The sequence below is a fragment of the Thermobia domestica genome, chromosome 10, assembly GCF_964235325.1.
Source record: "Thermobia domestica chromosome 10, izTheDome1.hap1.1, whole genome shotgun sequence".
Lineage (NCBI taxonomy): Eukaryota > Metazoa > Arthropoda > Insecta > Zygentoma > Lepismatidae > Thermobia > Thermobia domestica.
The window spans coordinates 195,890,347-195,912,592 of record NC_137463.1 but is presented as its reverse complement, the minus strand read 5'-3'; the positions used below and the strand labels follow the sequence as shown (position 1 = coordinate 195,912,592).

Genomic DNA, 22,246 nt, shown 5'->3' with positions numbered 1-22,246 from the left:
CACGCCGGTGATTTTTTTTAGAATTATGAGAGCTTATCAACAATATAGATAGTATGCTAAGCCATATCGCAGCAGTTAATCTCTTAAATACTCTGAAAATACCATTCAATTTTCACTTGCTTATTGTGAATCTGTTCTATAAAGACTATTTTCTTTTTCTTCTTTTAAATGGTATGGCATTTCAATGGAATTTTCCGTTTTATGAATATTGAATACCGAAGAATGGTATACTGTGGTAGATAAACCTTACCATTTGAACTGTATTTTGTAATATAGGAAATAAAAATACAGAGAAAGACAATAAAAGATTTTTTAATACACTTTCCAAACATATTTCTCTTATTACAATAGTACACCTTACAGTGTTATTTCTTTTAGTTCTTAGTTCCAAATGGTATCCACGCATGTTTAACAAAGTCTTGTATCACCAATAATAGTAAGGTCTATACGCGTAGGAATATGCGTACACAGGGTACCTGTACGCATAGTATGGTAAACCTGAAATGAAAAAGAGTATTCATTTCTTTAATAAGATGACAGGTAAATATCACATAAACAATAAAAGTTCTAAAAACAAATTCTTAACATCTTATGATAGTGAGTAATGTGATACAATGCGCACGTAAGTCTCAAAAGAGCTGAAAAGTTAACAGCTTTTAGGTTAAACGTTAATGCTGTATATCAAGTACTTTACGCGTTATCAGATTATAGGCACATTTAGAAACGGTTGGTATTGAGCTTATAGAGGGTAAGTCAAAATGAGGAACCGATTTCAGAAATGTATTCTGTGAAATATATAGGAAAGGAGGGCAAAGCGGATCACTTAACTTCAAAGGCCTCAAATGGCAACTAAAATTAAGACTAGGAAACCAAAATTTTGAGGAAATATTTTATGATTATTAAACTTTCAAATAACAATACAATAGTAGCGAGAATTGCATATACATAAATGATATTGCTTAATTACTGAACTACTGCAATTTATTCACTTTGCCCCACCGGTAGGGCAAAGCGGATCATGATAGTGGGGCAAAGTGAATAAGCAAAAACTCATACATTAAAAGTCAGGTTTAATACAGATATGCAAAATAGAAATTGTATAGAAGAATAATATATATGTATACAGTCTAAGATCATAAAAGAATGACACCTAAATGAACTGCTTTACCTACCAGAAGATCAAAATGTTTAATATTTTGTGAGTATTAGCCTAACACATTTAAATATAGAATTAAGTCTAGACAAAGCTTGCATATACATGATCCCTAAATATGTTTAAAAAGCTCAAGTCCATAGAAGTCTTTTTTCTTATCAAGTAGGCATCTAGTATCTAGTTTCTTTCAATCTATAGTAACCCTAATGAGTACAATCTACGTAGCAGCAAACAGATTGAAAAAAAAAAAATAAGGCTTAAGGCTGAAAATAATATCACATCACACGCTTGGTTTACACAGATCACAAATGTAATTGTCTTGTCTCTTATAATAATCGGTACAGTTTTCGTGAAACCATGACAAACAAATAGAACACTGAATCCAGTCTTCATTAAGTGGATCTGAATAATATTCATTACAGAACTTGCATTGGTAACTACCGTCTCCTTCTGGTGATTTTGAATGTTAACGGAACAAATTCAATATGAATTTCAATATTCAAATTAGCTGTGTTGCAACGTATACGTACTTATTTAGTGCCAAACATATGCTCTAAAACAGTACTGCATTATGCTTGGAGCAAAGTGAATCGCTATTCGCTTTGCCCCTTCTAAAATTATTCTCTTTGCCCCACACTACCACATGAGACAAAAGACTGTCTACAGCATACGGACGACGTATTTACGATAATTCTCAAACATGATAACAAAGGTAAGATCCCACCCTGTCCATGCATAGTGTGCTCGCAAACATTCAACGGAATAGTAAGAAAATATTTCAAAATCCTTACGTCTTGAATTTTTTAGCAAAATGCGTATTTTCTTTTTTTCTCCTCTCTCGTCTAAAAAACAACACGTACACACAAAACAGTAACGTCCTTCTCTTCTTTGACTAGTGACGTCATAAAGTGGGGCAAACATTTCCTGCCCTCTGTTTTCAGTTGACTGTAAATTGCGTTATTCGCTTTGCCTCATATATCCACTTTGCCCCCCTTTCCTCTAATAAACATATGCTATTGTGAAACATGCTTGTCGAAAGTTTAACTTTGAGTTTCTACTCAGTGTTTCCACCTTCTAACGCTGTGAGTCAGCAGCGAGAATGAAATAAATGACTCATATTGACCGCAACCATGCTACAAAAAGTTTTGCAGGAGATGGTCTATCGCTTTGATGTGTGCCGTTTCACACGAGGTGCTCACACAGAACTTGTGATATGTTTGAAGCAAACTTTGACAGTTTACCTTTCTGTCTGATAATAACATATGTTTACTAGATTTCACAGAATAAATTTCAGATATCGGGTCTATTACAGTATTTTGAGTTGCCCTGTAGGTACACTCATATCCAAAATTATTGTCGCAAGTCTATAAATATGTTGTTGTAGGAATATAATTTGACAACGAATTCGTCCGGTATTTCTTAGTATGTTAGTATGTGTATAATCGGCAAAGACATGAATGTAGCAAAATTTCATGTCAAAAGAGCAGTACATAAGAACAATAAAACGAAAATAAAACTTTCTTGTCCATTTAGCGACATTTTGTTTTACTCTTTCTAATTTTCGTATTTGTAATTCTTTTTCTATGAAATTGACCACAAATATACATTTTCCGATTATGCACATAGTATCAGTACTAAAAGAACCCTGCAAAATCATTATCAAATAATATTCTTATAAGAAGACAGTTATAGATATGCGACAATAATTTTGGACATCTGATGGAATCGACCCACTAGTAATTTGATTCAGAGATTATCAGCTTTGTAACCTACATCTGCTTAATATAATATAAAATATTATTTCAGAATAGAGCTTTGTTATAATACAGTGTCCGCCAGAAAATGTATACTCTTTGCCATCCTGTATCAGCTAGCATTAACAATTGTTCTGAAATTTAAGTATGTTGTAGTATGATTTTTCGCCCAGCAGATGTCGGTAGTGTCACCACAATTAGCGAGATAAGAAAATGGAAGATGCCCGCTTGATGTTCGAGCAGTGTAAGTTCGTTTTGAAGTGTTTTATCAGGCTTGGGAATGCCATCGAAGTACAGCGTCAGTGGAGACGGGAGTTTGGTGCTGTACTACCAACCCGCCTAACAACCAAACGCATAATAATCTAACGTCAAGCGCGTACCTGCCATTTTCTTATCTCAGTAACCGTGTTGATAGTACCGACATCTGTTGAGTGAAAAACCGTACTACAACATAATTTTAACTGGAAACAATTGTGAATGCCAGAATCCAGATACAGGATGGCAAAGAGTGTATATATTTTTCTGGCGGACTTTGTAGTGTTATAAATACCGACACACTTCTATCACAGGCAATATAGTGAAAGAAAAAATGGTAATTTAGACCAGTGATGGGCAAACTAAGGTCAGTGGGTCTGATGCGGCCTTCTGAAAGGATGTATCGGTCCGATACATGATTCACGATCTGAGAAATGAAAAGAAAAATATGTTGAGAATCAGTGCTTCACAGTTAGAACTATATGTGAGAAGCTTCAGTCATAATAGAATTTAGTATTTAAAAAAATCGTAAAATATATCATTGCTATTTTTAATAAATTATATTGTCCCGCCTGAATGTTTTTTTTTTTTTTTTTTTTTACCATGTCTTGAAAGATAGTGCTCAATACTGACTTAGATCAATCGTCGCCAAATGAATGTTGTCACATATGGGAGTGGATTGCTTTGAGAACAGACGACTGAGATCACAGCTACCAGCTCGTGCATAAAGAATGCATAGCTCTTCCCGAGGGTTTGTATCATTTAAAGAAGTGAGACAAGTCGTAGGATATCATTTATTAAAATAGTCGAAAGGAAATTTTTATTTTCCTCTAAATACAAAAAAAAAGAAAAAAAGAAAAAAGAAAAAAGAAAAGAAAAGAAAAAGAAAGAAAGAAAGAAACTGTGTTGTCGATGGTGTCGTTTCCCTATAACAGCGTTTCCCAACCGGTGTGCCGCGAATTGACCGCTGGTGTGCCGCGAGGAAATCGAAACAAAATTATTAATTCTATAGCAACCAAATTGCAAGACATAGGAAAAATGTATGTTTTTGTATTTCACATTACTATGAATTTCTACCATGGAAAAAAAATACTGTAATTGTAATATATTATTCTACATCTATTATTGTGTAGCAGACAGTATTACGGCTCGTACATAATTTCCACGGTTAGCTGCTATGTTACGCTTCAATTGAGAGTCATACTAACACCGAGAAATAGAAGCACTTGTACGGTACGCGTCAAATGAACGTAGTAGAACACTCGTTCGCACGTGAATGACAAAACAACACTTTGTTCAACAGCTGTATTTTGACTTCCACGCATCGCAAGCTGTGTGATTGCTATAATATGCACCGGTTTGGGTTAAAACAGCAAAGTTAAAAATACAAGACATTTGTTTGTTCGTTCGTTATTTAGTGATCTTCGTTTATGGTGAAAGGTTGGATACAGTTTTCGAAAAAGAAAGCGTATTTTTAAAAATCTGAGTCCTGTATTTCATTGCAATTGTTTTCTATTTTAAAATTAGAATAAAAAATAAGCATAATGAATTAGCATATGGGAAACCCAGTGATCGAGCTTTCATCTCTGTGAGAAGGAGATCAGTAATCAGAAAAAAATACCATGATATTTTATATTTGCAAATAATAATTATATCTATAAGTGTGCCGCGAGAATTCAACTTACACGCGTAGTGTGCCGCAAGTTGAAAAAGGTTGGGAAACGCTGCCCTATAAAATAATTCAGTCTAAAAGGAAATTAGAAATTATTATTTATTGTCTTCATTTAACATTGTCTTCATTAGCACCAAGGTCATGGAATGCTCTAACAAATATAGTAAAAGAAGCTAAAACATTTAATTCTTTCAAGAAAATGTTAAAAATTTATTTACTCACTTGTCAGCCAACAAAATTTAAGTTCAGGTACCCATGATTTGTATTCTATCACTTGAACCACGTAAATGAAATCAGACTTGACTTGGTACATATTCTTTATTAAATAATCATGCATTGTAAAAATACTTCATCACTCTCCTCCCTGCATTGTGAATCAGAAGCATAGCTTATTTTGTCTCTATATTATTGATCGGCATGTGTTTGTTTTCAAGTTTGTATTTGTGCGCTTTTATCTTTCTTCACTTGTAGTACTTGTGCGTGTGTTTGTGTGTTTTGTTAAAAGTACCATTTTTTTCTTTTCTCTCTTTTTTTATCATCTTAATGTATACCTGTATTTTTTGTTGTATATAACCGAATCTTTTGACTCAATTGATTATATGTTTTTTGTATAACTCAATGTACTTCTTTGACAAGGGTTAGGTGGTAGAGCAGCAAATGCTGAACCTCGCCCGCTTGAATAAAGCCTTCTTCAATTCAATTCAATTCAATTAACATATTTGCAATAAAAAATTTCGTCTGAACTACGTGCTACTTCTGGAAAGCGGGCGCTATAACAAAAGAAATTCAATTTGGTCTGTAAGCTTACATTTCTTAGCCTCAAATTAGCTAGTCATTATACTTGTGTTTTCAGACACCATGGCGACCTGGCGACCTGTATTTTATAAAGTCGTGTACTATAGCATCTGTAGCAAGCGCCAAACATGACATACGATTTTGTTGATACCTTTTTAGCATCTGACTAAATGCAGTTCCAAAATTGATTTTGATTATTAAACAACAAAATTATGTATATAAGAAAATATACTTAAATTTGAGGAAGAAATCAATAAAATTCAAATCAATAAAACTCAGAATTCGTTTCAAAGGAAAGAAGGAAAATATTCAAATTACGAATCAGTGGGCCAATAAGAAAAAACAAAGATGGCTCAGGCATTCAACAACGATAACAGAGCGATTTAACTTAATGACAGGAAATTATATTTCAATTTTGAAATGTAATTATTAATATTTATCTTCAGTATCTACAAATAATATTTATGTTATAAATGTGACAACAAATCGCTGTAGTTTTCACTGGTAGATGTTAAATTTAATAGAGATTAGCTAATACCTTTAAATCAAAGTAATTTCATTTTTCTGAAAATTGAGTTTTAAGAAATTTACTATTTCGATTTGACATCTATTTCCCAAGATCAGTTCGAAAGTAACAAATTTGAATAGTTTACTCTTCTCACAACAGACTTAACTTCCTACGTCAGCAATTATTTTTATTCTGTTATATGCTATATTATTGTTTTCAAAAATTGGGTTTTGGTATTTGGCAAAGTGCTCTGTTTTTGCTTAAAAAGCTTTTAGCAACACTGAAAATATTTCAGTTTAGCAACACAGACTAAAATTGTTTTACAAAACACGTGAGAATGTCCTATAATAACCGTGGAAAACTCAATTTTTTAATTTTTTTACTTATTGCATAGTGCCTGAAATGATTATTCTTTGTACAGGAAGTCAATGTACGGAACGTATTTGAATTCCCCCTCCCCTTATGATACCCGTGAGGATAAATTTGGACTTAAACGACTTTTGGGCTGCCACTATTAAAGTCAGCAACCCGAGGAGCTATCGGTTAGACGCTAATATTGGTTCTTTTCGACTATTGTTGTATGTTACCGCTTCAGCCTCTCGAAAATGCACTCAAAACCTAAGCTAGGCCAGAGTCTAGTCATGTACAAACTTAACAAAGTCGGTGAAGCGGTCAAGGAGAAGTTAGCGAACACACATTGTAACGTCCATTTCTTATACAGACAAGCTGAAATGCCCGTTATTCACATGGGAAGTACATGTTTAGGAGAAGTGTTTGAACCCTTTCTCGCCCTACGATATGAACGGTGATGAATTTGGAGTTAAATGGCATCTGGAATGCTTCCATTCATCTTAGCGATCCGAAAACTATCTACTAGACACTGATAAGGATCGTATGCCATTACTTTTATATGTTACTCTTCACCTCTTCTCCCCTTCGCCAAACATGTGCTGAAAAGTTAGGCCAGGACGCACTCATAAAATCAAAATCATGAAAGTCGATGCAACAATCAAAAAACAGTTAGGAAACATGCATTGTTACATTCATTTCTTAAGATTTATATAGACAAATAAATTTGCAATCACTAAAGTCATTTTCAACTAAACCGAAGATTTCCATTTTGACCCTTCAGTAAACTGTAAAGAGATGGAGATAATTCACACATCTGTGAGTTGATGAAGAAAAAACATACTTCTGCTAGGAGATGAAGAGAATTCAAAAACCCTTTCATAGAGAATCTCATGGAATTCCGAAGTTTGAAACTTGTTCTAAATACGTTTAACAGTACGCCCTTTAGGCAAGTGCACATACTTACATTGGAGGGGGAACAGACATTAAAACAATCCTTAAAGAAGGATTAGGGTGAAGATGAAATTCATTCTTGGAATGCTGAATTGATTGCAGAAAACGTTCGCTATCGTTTCTGCTCTATGATAATAAACATTGAAACCGAAAATTTCGATTTTTTTATCACTTCCAATTTGAATTACGGGAGGACATGTAAAATGTTCTTTGGACGTTGAATCAATTTATAAGAGACCGCTTCTTAATACCTTTTACCGTCTTCTCTGTGATACTGGTTGATAGAGACAATAAGATGAATGGGCATAGCCATTCTACAAGAATTCTCATATTTCTGTACTGTATAGTCACGAAGTATAAAGCGCTTCCTTCAGTTGACTTATATCACTTTAAATGTTCCAGCCAAGAATACAGATTTAGCTAACTTCTTTCCAAAATTCCACCTCTCATTTTTATATTAATTAGCAGAAAAAAACACTACTTCACACGAGGACAATAAGTTTATTGAAAATATTTCAATCATTACCCTCACCTTAGGGCACGCATTTAAATCAATCTGTGATGACAACATTTCATAGTATCCCCTCTTACAACCCCCAGTCCGTCTCACACTCAATGCCGATGGGGCCGGACTTCGACTCAAACGTCATAGGACGTGTCACTATTTACCTCAGTTACTCCAAAACCTATGGCTTGGACACTAACATCGGTCATTTTCGATTATTTTTACATGCCACACCGTAATCACCTTTCCCTCTTTCCACCCCCATGTAGAAAATTGTCAATCTAATATCATAAGATCATTGGGAAGCCGAAAGTAATAATGACAAGTTTGATTTTAAATAATAAAACAGAAGAAGTTCCAAACCTATGTATAGAAATGCCGACATGATATTCGCTGTTTTCCAAATAATGCGAATAAAAAGGCGAAATGTTTTCAATTCCACTTCAAATAGTAAGACCCGTCCCATATACAGATCAGTTTGGCCTGATGGTAAAAAATTACGACTACCTTCCCTAAGCTGTAAACCCCTTTTTCCAACACTGAATGTGTTTATTATGATGGTTCTGGCAATGAACAATTGCACAGTCTCGGGTTTATTGAAGAAGGCTCCAGTTCAGCAAACGCCGATCCAATTTATACCGCGTACCCTTGTATACTCTCTCAAACCCATCTTACTATTTTGGATTGAGTTTTCTGATGTTCCATTTTAATAGTCCAAAGTTACGAAAGTACATGGCCTTTTAACAGGAATGTGTCTAAATGGGAAGCCTTGATATTTGTCTCCTGTACTATAACAGTCATGTAGCCTAGTGTTGTTTTGGAGATGTCAGTGCTGCTCTTGTCTTAGTGTATGTGGACTTTGAGGCTCTCCTTGTAACACAAAGCAGCCTTAAGTTGCGTGTATACGGGATTTAAGACATGATGTATATTGTAATCACGTTTGAAATGAAATGAAATCTTTAAGTTTCAGGTACCGCGGTTATGTCGCCTAGGCTAAAGGAGACGCTGATGATAAGAAATGAATGAAAAATGGGGAATGGAGAAATTAGTAGGTACGTGAGAATCCCGACAAAATCCACGCAAGCGGCGTTTGTCCACCAGAGTTGGGATTGAACCAAGGAGCCTTCATGCACCATTACACTGAGCCACCGCAGCCCCAGTAAGTACATTTGTCTTCCCATTAGCTGCCACTTTGTGTGTAGAAAATTTCCTCTTTCTATAGAAACACACCACTACCATGAACTTTTTTTAGACAAATTTTCCTTGCACTTGTGAATCTACTGTGCGTACTCATTTCTATCGCAGAACGATAGTAAATCACATACAGCTGCTTTTACCTCGTGAAATAGACCCACGTCTCATCTAGGATACTAAGTATCCCACACACAGAGGTTTGAATGCTGCTCTCCGTTGGACGGTGTGCATTATTTTTAGACTATAAACTTGTTGTTCTCAGTGTCTGTGTGTTGTTCTCAGACTTAACTCCTATCGGATGATCTGATTAACGGTTTCTGGTGACCGTTGAACACATCCTGCTATTTCACGTTGTGGTGTAGATTCTCTTTGGTCACATATTACCGTAGTTCACTAACAACATCTCGAGTACATTGCGGAGATGATTGGATCTTAACTGTAGATTTTGACGGAGCATTGTGTCCTTCTACGGTCTAGGTATTACTATGGTTTGTCGCGTGTATCCCCTTATCAAGCACTGTGAAGTTTTTAAACTTGCATTGTTTATTATTATTATTATTATTATTATTATTATTATTATTATTATTATTATTATTTGGCTATAGGTATAGCCTGCATGGAAAGTGAACAATTTGAGTCCTGGCAAAAGATGCATCTTTTAGGGCATAATGATTGCAGAGACCTTGTGAATTTCTACTTTGAAAACCGGAAAACTTAACTCGTAACATAAAAAAGTGAAGGTGGGGAAAGTCAAACTGATTACTTATGTGCAGAAGACGGTTAATAAAGTAAATCAGAAATTGCAAAGTAATAAATGAAGAAAGTATGGCAGTACAGTACAGATTGTTGATGAGTGACTACAAGGAGATGTATAAACAATTAACTCCCGTTCAAAGTGGAAAGGATGATAAAATGATGGTGAGAAGGAAGAAGATCTGAAATTTGAATTAGTGTCAAGGAATGGTGGAAGTTGAATTGTGCAAGTATAAGAATGATTGCGGAGGAGATCTTGAGAGGGGCCGTTAGAGGAAAAGGAGAATTGGTGATAGAATGCTGAGTCAGAATCGGCAATAAGAGACAAAAAGATAATGAAGAAGAAATGGAGTCTGACAAATAACCTGGGAGATAGGTGGAGGCACAAATTGGCAAACGAGAATATCAAAATGGTTGTGGGGGGGGGGGTTGCAACAGACAAAGCATTAGAAAAAGCTTGTTACAGAAATAGAGGAATAAATTAGAGAAATACACATAATGAGAGTTACAAAGGCAAATCACAAAGCATCGACGGATTTCACATCAATAAAATAGATAAAAGATAAGAACGGAATCGTTGTGTAGGGTTAGGAGAACGTTTAAGGAAGAAGGAAAGACTATTTCAACAAGTTTCTCAATGAAAATCCAGGAAAGGGAATGTGACACAGGACTGAAACTTGTTAGGGTCAAAACGTCATACAACCGAAACTCCAGCTCAGAAGCCCATTTCGGCCCTATGCAGTTTCTGTCCTATTTCGTTTTGGTTCTGTGCCGTTTCGATCTTATGTGGGTTTTTCCCTATATATTTTCAAGAAAATTATTGTTACTTAATATTGCATAATTACAAGATATTTTTTAATTATTGCGATCGTGTGCAGGTAACTGTTCACAATGCTATGCCGTTTCGGTCCTACGCATGTAACCCCCCAAGGGAGATATATGAGTTTGGACTGACAAATTAAGTATTATTTTAAGAAATAAGAAGGAAGTGGAAAAGGCGTTGCATAAAATGAAAAACGGAAGACAATAGGGGAAGATTAGGTCTAAGTAGATGCATGGAAAAGCTTGGACAATGATGTAGTTGATATTTTGTGGGGCCTTATGAAAAAGCATATCGCCAAGTGAGAATTCCAGGGAAATGATAAAAGGTGTATTAGTCCCAATCTACATGGAAAGATGCAATACTCAAGGATTTAATAACTATGAAGGATAAAGTTTATATTCCATACAATGAAGGTCTGGGAAAGATTATTGAGAACAGAAGAGAAAAGTATATAGATTAAGAGTTTGGGTTCAAGCAATGGATGCAATTTTGATTTACAGATGTTTGAAAAGGATCGAAGGTGGCAAAAAGAACTACATATTACGTTCATAGACCTTGATAAGGAATATGACAGATTGCTCAGGCAGGAAGTTTGGAGATAGATGAGAGAAAAAGGAGTTCCCGAAAACTTGTGAAGGTGATGAAGGAGGTGTATAGGTAAGCAGTGACTCAGATTAGATGTGACATAAATACAGCAGAAGGATTCCTTGTAGAAGTTGGATTACATCAAGAGTTAGCCCTCAGCCCATACCTATTCATTTTGGTGATGTACGTTATTGTAGGGAGAATGAGAAAAGAGGTATCATGCAAGATGGTGTTTGCAGATGACATTGTACTGGGGAGAATAGCATTGCAATAGAGGCGAATGAAGGTCAGGAGAGTAAAAAAGAGTATGTGTAATTTGGCTGGAGTCTGCAAATGATAGTTATGTAGAACTCCAAGGAGTATCAAAATTTACTACCAGTATCAAAAAATTTAGATACCTTTGAGGTGATGAGGAGCTGTCTCCTGAGATTCAAATAAACAGTAAAGTAGGCGAAGGAACTGGAGAGGTAATAGTGGAATACTTTGTGGTAGGTGAGTGAACTACAAGATGAGAGGGAGGTTGTACGGAAGTGTGGTGAGGCCAGCAACGATATGCAGCTCAAAAATCTGAGCAATTGTAAAAGCAGAGGTAATAGAGACAAAAACTTTAAGATAGATGATAAGGGTGACAAGAATGGACAGGATTTTGAAAATTCTTGTCAGAGGAATAGTTAAAGTAGGACCCATCAGCAAGAAGATACAAGATAATTGGTTCAGATGGCTCAAGCACGTGGAGAGAAAAGAGGTTAAGACTATATATAATAAAGAGAATGGAGATGGAAGGAAAGCAAAGTAAAGACCAAAATACGATGCAAAGATAGGGTTGAAGAGGATTTGAGAGGGGACGGAGGAAAAACGAAGTCAGAAATATAAGATTAAGGAAGAAGAGAATAAAAGAAGGGAAGACCAAATTAGACATGGGGTTAAGGCAATCACAAAGAAGATCCCAGTGAATACTCTCTCGTACTTATGATAATGCCCCAGTGAAGATCCCAGCCTACTCTCTCGTATCTTGTATATAACTATCTCTTCACGTATTAGGTGTACCATATGATACTGGGGCATTATCATAAGTATAAAGCGTCGTATTGTAGGTTCAGCGTTAAAACACAACTCAAAATTTCTTAATCAGAAACTTTTTTAATCGTCCTATATTTTTAAACAAGATTAGTGCCTAACTCTTCGTTTCGTGCTCAACTATTTTAAATTTCTGTACTTACTCGATTAATAATATTCAGAATTTAAGATTCGATCATCATCATCATCATCATCAAACGCATTTCATTCCCATCCAAAGATGGGCGGGCCTTAGAAGGTGACGCCTTCTCTTGGCCAGAGTAAGAAATATATTATGGATACAAGTGAAGGTAGATGGTCAAAAGAATATAAATGAAACCTGGTGAAAATTGTAAGCGGCCTATTTGTCCAGCTGGATTTTAAAAAGTATAGTGGTCGGTAGCACAGGAGACGATTAAAACATTAAAGAGAGTACAGTTTAGTGAGGATAGATTGACGGATGGCTGTGGTATATGCGACGAGCAGGGTTGTAGTCAGCTGTATTTGCCTCTCGTTTATATATTGCGAGTAGATGGTCCAGGGGTGGGTAAGCTCTGCGTGGTACTGCCGGGGTTTGATCCAATAATTCTGCTATGATAGGATGGTTGCCTAGTATATGTTGTACAATATAACGTGTGCGGAGGCGGTATATATGATCAAGAAGAAGAGGCATAGTGGTGTGGATGTAGACCAGGGCAGTGGGTGTTCTGACTGGAAGTGAGTATGCTATTCGGATGGCTCGGCGTTCAAGGACTTGGAGGCGGTCATAAAAGCGTTGATTTGCTGAGAGCCAGGCAAGATGTCCGTAGGTTAGTGCAGGACGGACAAAGACCTTGTATGTGTATAATAATAGCGTAGAATTGAGGCCCCAGGTAGTCCCTTTAAGGCGACTCAGCAAATAAAGGCGCCGGCGTATGTTTGCCTCGAGAGTTTGTAGATGAGGTCTCCAAGTAAGATGACTGTCGAATTGAACGCCGAGGTATTTCGTACTGTTGCGCAGAGGGATAGTGGAGCCCATGACAGTAATGCGTAGACGATCCGGATTTCTGGTGGGACAGAACTTATTTTTGTTAGGCCCGAAGAGCGTCATTTGAGTTTTGATTGGATTAATTTTCAATTTCCACCGGAGGCACCAGGCGAGTAGCATATCAATTGCAGATTGTAACTGAAGAGAGATTCTATCTACAGATGACCCCAAGGCAAGGTACGCCGTGTCGTCAGCATATTGTAGGGCGTGGACTGGTGGTGGGGGCTGAGGCATGTCAGCAACGTATAGTATATATAAAAGAGGGGATAGCACCGAACCCTGTGGTACCCCAGCTTTTAATGTGAACTCTCGAGAGCGTGCGCTATTGATGGAAATAAAGGCACTCCTGTGCGATAAGAAATTTGCGATGAGGCGTACGCAGGTAATAGGTAGAATGCTTTGCAATTTGTATAGTAAGCCTGCATGCCAAACTGTATCGAAGGCACGTTCAATGTCGAATGATATCAGGTAAGATTCGATAGGAATTTATGCTATTATGTCCTGTTTTGTTATAATATTTTAACGAGAATAATATATAGGGAAGGGAAAATAAGTAGTGGAAAGTAAAGTATAGCACAGAAAAATTAAAGTGTAAAAAATAAAATAAACTGTGTAAAGAAGATTATAACATTTAAAGGAAAATCGAAGATAAAAGTGTGACATATCGTTCTTAGTATGTAAATACAGATTTGGCACTCCTCTATTAGTCGTTTGTATAACTACTGGCAAAGAGGCCGAAACGATTGATTTTCATTGAGAATCAATATCTAGATTTCTGATTCAGTTTCGAAAATACAGTTAAATAGCTTTATTTAACTTGATCATACATACATTTTTGTTACATATTCGTAAAGAGAAATAAACAGCATTAACCATTACACTATAATTATTGTAGTTATGGCTGAAACATTTATTTATAGAATATGAACAAAATTATAATAGGTATTTTCGAAAAGCTTTGACGAAGCGATTTAAGAGAAAATCGTTTGAGATCAAGAAGTATATGCAAACTACCAGTTTTCGGTTTTCTAGGAGAAATGTCTTACCTCATACTGTAGGGTTGTTAATGAAATACTGGTTTGCGAAAGACGAAAAAACTGATCAGCAGTTTTTTTCAAAATGAATATCCTCTGTAGAAAAAAGTCCGTTCCAAAAATAAAAGAGGAAAACCAAGTTATGACATATAAGTATTATATAGAGTTGTTTATGAAATATTAACCCCAGTGTCTGCGATCTTTGACAAAATTTAGCGAAAAAAGTCACCTCGAAGAAAGAACTAGTCTTTTGGACATTTTCAGGAGAAATGACTTGGGACACATTATAGGCCAGACAATGAAATATATATATATATATATATATATATATATATATATTCATCCTCACGGCATTGTCAAGGCTCTATATTTGTATTTTACATTTAAAGTTGCAACCGGGTGTCTCTGACTTCCGTATTCGGTAGCCCGATCGTCACCCCTGTTCTTCGCGCGCAGAGTCATTGGAAGAACTGAAAACGTACTCTGTACACAAAGAGTTTATGGTTGTGAACTCGGAAAGCCTGGTACTTCTGCTTGTCAAGGTCAAAAAGTGGGAGAAAAAATGATGTGTAGAATGTAAAGAGGGTGCAACAGTGTCTGATGCTTGTAAGGGAACATATTCATTTGTAGTTCGTGCACATTCCGCCTGTAGCGCTACTGTGGCACAACGTATATTGTAACTGTATAACTCTTGTACATCGCTAGTAGGTCTATTCGCGTTAGTAACGACCGAAACTATGTTGTCAGCTCTGACTGCGATAAGGCACTGTCGTGCTGCTTTTGCTTTTCTTTTTTCCCCTTTTTCATTTGTGAGACGCAAAACATGTTGTTTTTGCTTGTTGCACGCGCTGAACGGGTTCCTGCGAGCGAAGTATTTAAGAAGTTTACTACATATTCTTGTTTGCGATAGTTTTAAATTGGTTAACTGTTGAAAATTATACGAAAATAAAGCTGTACTTGTTAAGGTATATTAGTCGACGACGTAGCTACTGACAGTGTTGATTACAGATTTTCTCGAGGAAGAATTTAATTACAGTAGAGGTGAAAAGGAGACGTCCATTTAGACAGCCCCCCCCCTTATCAGACTCAATCGGAAATGGTCTCAATCGTTTGTATAGTCGAGACGTTCTATAGGTCCCCAACCGGCTTCCTTTGTACTCAAGCAGAAAATTTACCCTAACCGCCCTCATAAATAACACTCCAAATAAGTCATAAACGGCACGTGTTCGGTGTCGAAGTAATACGTTGTTGCCATCGCTAAACTTTTGTTATGGATGGATACATTATAATAATAATAATAATAATAATAATAATAATAATAATAATAATAATAATAATAATAATACATAATAATAATAATAAACACAACAATCATAGGGATTCAGTATAATAGTATCGACAGGGGCGGTCAAGGACGGATTTCTGGGAGTGGCAAAGAAAGATTGTATTTTTTTTTCTCATCGGGCTTTTGCGGTACTGCCTTGCGGGAGGGGGGGAACAGGGGCGAACTACTTAACATGTTAGGTTCGTACAAGCGTTATCGTTACGGAAGTTACATAATATTAACAATATGCTATATTTAAGAGTAATATAAGCACATATCATGAAACTAATGATTGATTTCTTTTTTCTCTTCATTATAACATATCCAAATTGAATTCAAATTAAATTAAATATTTCAGTTTAACATCCGATAACTGTGCCCTTCAAGCTAAAGGAGACGGAAGGAGGAGTATGCAATGAAAACAAAAGTAACGGAAAAACTAGATAAATCTGTCTTTCTGCGAAGACTACTGAAGAATCAATAAGCAAGAGGGTGAAAATTGCAACATCGCTTTCTTTTTCAGTAGGTCAACTGGCAGGCCACCCTCAACTGGAAGGACATGTTCAATTATCCCTCCCATGCAACAAAGAAACACGCGGTTTCCTTCAATTGTGTTCCTCTTCCTTTGTAGCCGCCTGGGGACGATTGGAGCGATTTTACTATACACAAATGTGCAGGCGAATTTTTCGTTTGTACACACTTAGGGGCGCCGTCAGAACGAAAACAAAGTGGGGGCTGTCTAAATGGTAGTCCCCCACTATGTACAATTGAATCAGAAATTGTCGCAATCGTTTGTACATCGTTCGTACAGAAATCTGCAAGCAAAATTTTCGTTTTTAGACAATTAGGGGCGTCGCCAGAACGAAAAAAGTGGGGGACTGTCTAAATGTTAGCCCCCCCAAAATGTCCAATTCAATCACAAATTATCGCAATCGTTTCTACACCTTTTGTACAGAAATGTGCAGGCAAAAGTTTTGTTTGTACACAATTAGGGGCGCCAACAGAACGAAAACAAACTGCGGGCTGTCTAAATGGTAGCCCCCCCCCCACCATGTCCAATTCAATCACAAATTGTCGCAATCGTTCCTACATCGTTTGTACAGAAATGTGCAGGCGAAATTTTTGTTTGTACACAATTAGGGGCGCCGCCAGAACGAAATCAAAGTGGGGTCTATCTAAATGGTATTCTCTTCCACCATGTCCAATTTAATCACAAATTGTCGCAAGCATTCCTACATGGTTTGTACAGAACTGTGCAGGCGAGATTTTCGTTTGTACAAAATTAATGGCGCCGCCAGAACGAAAAAAATGTGGGGGCTGTCTAAGTGGTAGCACCCCACCATATCCAATTCAATCACAATTTGTCGCATTCGTTTCTACATCGTTTGTACAGAAATGTGCAGGCCAAATTTTCGTTTGTACACAATTAGGGGCGCCGCCAGAACGAAAACAAAGTGGGGGCTGTTTAAGTGGTAGCACTTCACCATGTCAAATTCAAGCAAAAATTGTCGCAATCGTTTCTACATCATTTGTACAAGAATGTGCAGGCGAAATTTTTGCTTGTACATAAATGGGAGCGCCGTAAAAACTGAAACAAATTGGGGACTGTCTAAGTGATAGCCCCCCCCCCCCCCCAAATGTCCAATTCAATCACAAATTGTCGCAATCGTTTCCACATCGTTTCTACAGAAATGTGAAGGCTAAATTTTCGTTTGTACATAATTAAGGGTGCCGCCAGATCGAAAAAAAGTGGGGGTCTGTCTAAGAGATAGCCCCCCCCCCCCACCATGTCCAATTCAATCACAAATTGTCGCAATCGTTTGTACGCCTTTGTACATAAATGTGCAGCTGAAATTTTCATTTGCACATAAATGTGGCCCCGCGAAAACGATAACAAACTATGGGCTCTCTAATTGATAGCCCTCCCACCATGTCGAATTCAACCACAAACTGTCGCTCTTGTTTATTACGGTTTTGTACAGAAATTTGCAGGCGAAATTTTCGTTTGTACACAATTGCGAGCGCGCCAAAACGATAACAAAGTATAGGCTGCCTAATTGGTAGCACCTCCCTACTCCGATTCAAAAGAAAATTATCTTAATTGTTCGTACATCGTTTGAGCAGTAATACGCAGGCGAAAGTTTTTTTTTCTACGCTATCAGGTGCGTGGACAGAACGAAAAAAAGGGGAGTTGTCTAAGTGCTAGCCCCACCATGTTCGATTGAACCACAAATTGTCGCGATCGTTTATACATCGTTTGTGCAGAAATGTGCAAGTAAAATTTTCGTTTGTATTAAATAATATACGGATGTGAGTATTTTTAATATCTGCGATCAACGTTAACCGGTTTGAATAACGGTTGCTGAGTTTGAAAATGGTACCTATTACACTAGTCGAAAAAAAAATCTTTTTCTCTGGCACACGGAAGAAAATACCTGATTCTAATAGACCTTTTCACGTAGAATTCGAATCTGCAATCAGTTTTTCTCTATCACCCTCAGTTTTTCCGTGACAGAGGTGTTTTCGGAAAATTTCCCCTCAAATTTCTTTTCTTTTTCTTTTTTCTTTTTTTAAAAACCATTTTCATACTTGTACCTTGGGTACGTTAGGTATATAAACACACAAATTATATTGTATGTTAGCTTGATTTGTACTTAGTAAGCCCTCTAAGTAGCATTATTCTATCTAGAGAAATAAACATATTTATATAAAAATATGCTATGTGTACTGTTCATTTTACAATATTCATTATTGCAGATAAAATTACATATAACTTCCATTACAATATAAGCACGGTTTATATCTTATTGGATTTGAAATAAAACATATTTTCAATGATGTATACACCGTGTCAGCATTTTATATCTACTTAATAAATAATACAATAGAAGTGAGTGGTATCTTCTTAATAAATGGACACTTACTTACCTCAACTAATATGTTTTAGTTGTTTACTTTCTTCTGTGTTTGGTTTCTAGAACATCTCTTTTAAGTGTCCAACAGTAATCAGCTAGCATTTTTGAACTTCACCGTCACTGGTATCTCTTCTCCATGGAGGAATTGTCCTGATGAAAATGTTCCCCATACTCATCACTAACAGCACCAAAGTTTTCAGGAAAGAAATGCAGGTGGGAGTCTAGAAAGTGAACTTTAAGTGACATGTTGCAACCCATTTCATTGAATGATTGCCGGAAATCACTCACAATTTCACGGTAATTTGGGGCTTTCTTGTTTCCTAAAAATTCTCTGTTAAACATTTAAATGGACACCAAGCTACTTTCTCAACCAGAGTTAAGAGATCCTCAAATTTTTGGTCACGAATCAAACATCTTATTTGGGTGTCTGCAAAACTCCCTAGCTTCACTAACCCGAGGAATTTTTTCCTTGAGGTAACAAGATCCTGCATTACTTTTGTCCATTGCCCTAACAAAGTTTTTGAAGAGCCCCAACTTTATGTGAAGAGGAGGTAGAATTATCTAATCAGGGCTCACCAGTGAGGAATAAACAGCATTCTTCTGTCCAGGAGTTAATACATGCGTTGGCCATTCCTTCTTGATGTAATGTTCCGCTTTGTTCCTGCTGTCCCATTCGCAGAGGAAACAACATTTCCTATAACCAAGCTGCAAACCCATTAACAAAGAAATGGCGTAAATCACAGCAAACGGTCCACTTGTATTTCTCATACTGAATGTTTTCTAACACTATTTCGATGTTTTCATAGGTTTCCTTCATATTAGTTGCATAAGCCAAAGGCACTGAAGGAAATTTGTTGCCATTATGCAAAAGGACAGCCTTAAAACTAGTTTTCGAAGAGTCAATAAGCAATCTCCACTCTGTACTTATGTGCATGTCCAAGTGTATCCATCACAGCACAGACATTATTACAATACACTAAATCATTTTCTTGAGAATAATAGTTTTGAAACTCTGTATGAAGGTTTCGAAAAATACATACTTTAGTGTCACGATGGAGCAGATTCCAGCCTTAAGTTTAGTATCAAGAAGTTCTGTCTGTGTCTTGGAGAGTTTTAAATCCCGTACGAGGTCATTTAGTTCATCCGGAGTTATCAGATGGGGATCCAATGTAGATGTGCTTCCTACATAAGTAGGATCATCATCTTCATTTGGAACTTCAATAGTTGCCTCAAGTACGTAATCCTCATTTACCGTAAGATGAGGAAGAGGTACTGGTACAGGTAATTCTGCACTGTGTGGAACTGGCCTAATTGCTTATGGCAAATTAGGGTACTGTACTGTGTGGTTAGATTTACTGCTTATTTCTTTTATCTGTGTCATACAAAAGTAGCAGTCTGAAGAATGATCTTTTCGTTCCCTCCAGATCATCGGTACTGCGAAGTTCATGTTTCGTCCACCATTTGCCCACCCAGTCAGACGTTTCACGCAAGTACAACAAATGTAGTGAGGAACCCAGTTCTTATCTTGGTCTCCTACACAGCAACCAAAATATAACTGATAACACTTCCTCACAAGTGGAGTAAAACATCGACGTTGTGATTTAAATATCAGCTCCCCACATACATAACAGAAATTGTCCGGTTTATTACACACTTCCTCGACATCTTGTATCCTGTAACGTATCACACACACACACACACACACACACACACACACACACACACACACACACACACACACACACACATACAGGAATCTACACTCCATCAAATTCCCACAAAATTCCTCTAGAAATTTCCTCATACAAAAATGGTGACATGGTGAACACATCATTGAAAATGTTTTATTGGAAGTCCAGTGAGGTATAAACCGTGGTATATTGTAATTTTCGTGGAAATTATATGTGTTGAAGACCGACCCGACCCCACCCGTGACCCGAATTGACTGACCCGACCGACAACCCGACCAGAGCTGACCCGATTGGCCCGACCCAAAGTGACCCGAGTGAACCAACCCGAAGTGACCTAACCCGACAACCGACCCGAGTGACCTGACCTTACAATCTAATCAGTTTGAGAGAGCTAGAACCTTACAAAACTGCCACCAGAAAAAAAATGCTGACCAATTCTTATGCATAAACCATTGTTTCGGCTTTTTTATTTGTAGTATAATTATCCTCCTCCTCCTCCTCAGTGTTCTGCCATTAATGACAGGCCAGTTTCTGTGAACTAGGTAAGAAGCTTCCATTTTTGCGATTTCCCGCTAATATCTGCCTCGCAACCCAACATAAAGTACCACCCTCCTTATTACAATCTATCAATTGCTACCTTCTTACACACTCTCGCTCTCCTGATATCACCCCCTTTACTACATCTCTCAGAATGCAATCCCTTAGCAAGATCGAAACTTGTGATCCGTCCATTTTTTCGCTTCCTTATATCGTCTAATATTGCTCTCGTCTCTTGCATTTTTTCAGCATTTCCTAATTCGTTTTCCTCTCTACCCTGCTAACCTTCTTTATTTTACTCCACATCCAAATTTCCAATGTTAAAATTTAGGCATTCAACTTCGAAAATCAAAATAAAATTTGACTGAGTTCTGAAGACAAGTTCTGAAGGCTAAAAGAATAAAAGTTCTGAAGACAACATTATTTTCTAGTAAGGAATGTATATAGAACTTCTTTTAATATTTTTTGCTGTGTAACAAACAACAATTTCATCACGTTAACATTCCGATTTTTCTATTTAAAAACAGCGTTGCTGTCTGATAGAATCATAAGGAACTAATTGCACTGAAATATCATTCTGTAGGGAATTACCTTTTATTTTTTCTTGATTAATTTATCTAGGAGATATTTGCAACGTTATATAAAATTAGCAAGTATTTTATTGCGGAGAAAGTCAAATCACTACCCCAGCAATAATAATAATAATAATAATAATAATAATAATAATAATAATAATAATAATAATAATAATCTGAAGGTGACCAAGAAAGTTCTGTCTCTTTGTAGAGGTCTGTGTTCAATTGGCCCTCACACCGTGAGTTGAATGCGAATGGATATAAGGTGAAGGTCAGTTGTTGGACGAGACGAGACGAGACAGAATTTTCATGAAAGGGTACGAGATGATACAGAGCTCTTTCAATAGAAACATATGCAGTTTTCCAGACGAGACTACCTTCACGACACATTTTCGAAACGAGAATGCCCCAAATCAGGTCTCGTGAGCAACACTAGTAAGTATATCCAACATACTACTTGGTTGTGGCTGTTCAGATACACCGTGAACGTGCGTAAGGACTGAGTGAACATGGGGCCTTCACAGAGCGTCATAAGGGCTTGTTTGCTGTACGAGTTCAAATTGCTGCTCCGCGGAGCGGAAGATATGACAGGCCTTTGGTGAGGGTGTCGTGACTACGCGCAGAGTGCAATGGTATGACGGTTTAAGGACGGTGACGAAACACTCGAAGACGCACCACGTGCCGGAAGACAAACAGATGTTCAAAATAAAGATCTTCGGGCAGCAATTGAGGCGAAGACAGACATGTGAGGAACTGGTACTACCTTTCAGTGTAAGTGGAGAAACCAT

The 22,246-nt window shown here is 37.0% G+C and overlaps 1 long non-coding RNA gene across 1 annotated transcript in view; it reads right to left on the bottom strand.

Moving 5' to 3' along the window:
• Positions 1-296: 296 nt before the first annotated feature.
• Positions 297-22,246, bottom strand: part of LOC145662140 (uncharacterized) — a 43,341-nt gene continuing 21,391 nt past the window's right edge. The window contains exon 3 of the long non-coding RNA XR_014126997.1: positions 297-498. This is a non-coding gene — a long non-coding RNA (uncharacterized LOC145662140). The remainder of the gene's footprint in view (positions 499-22,246) is intronic.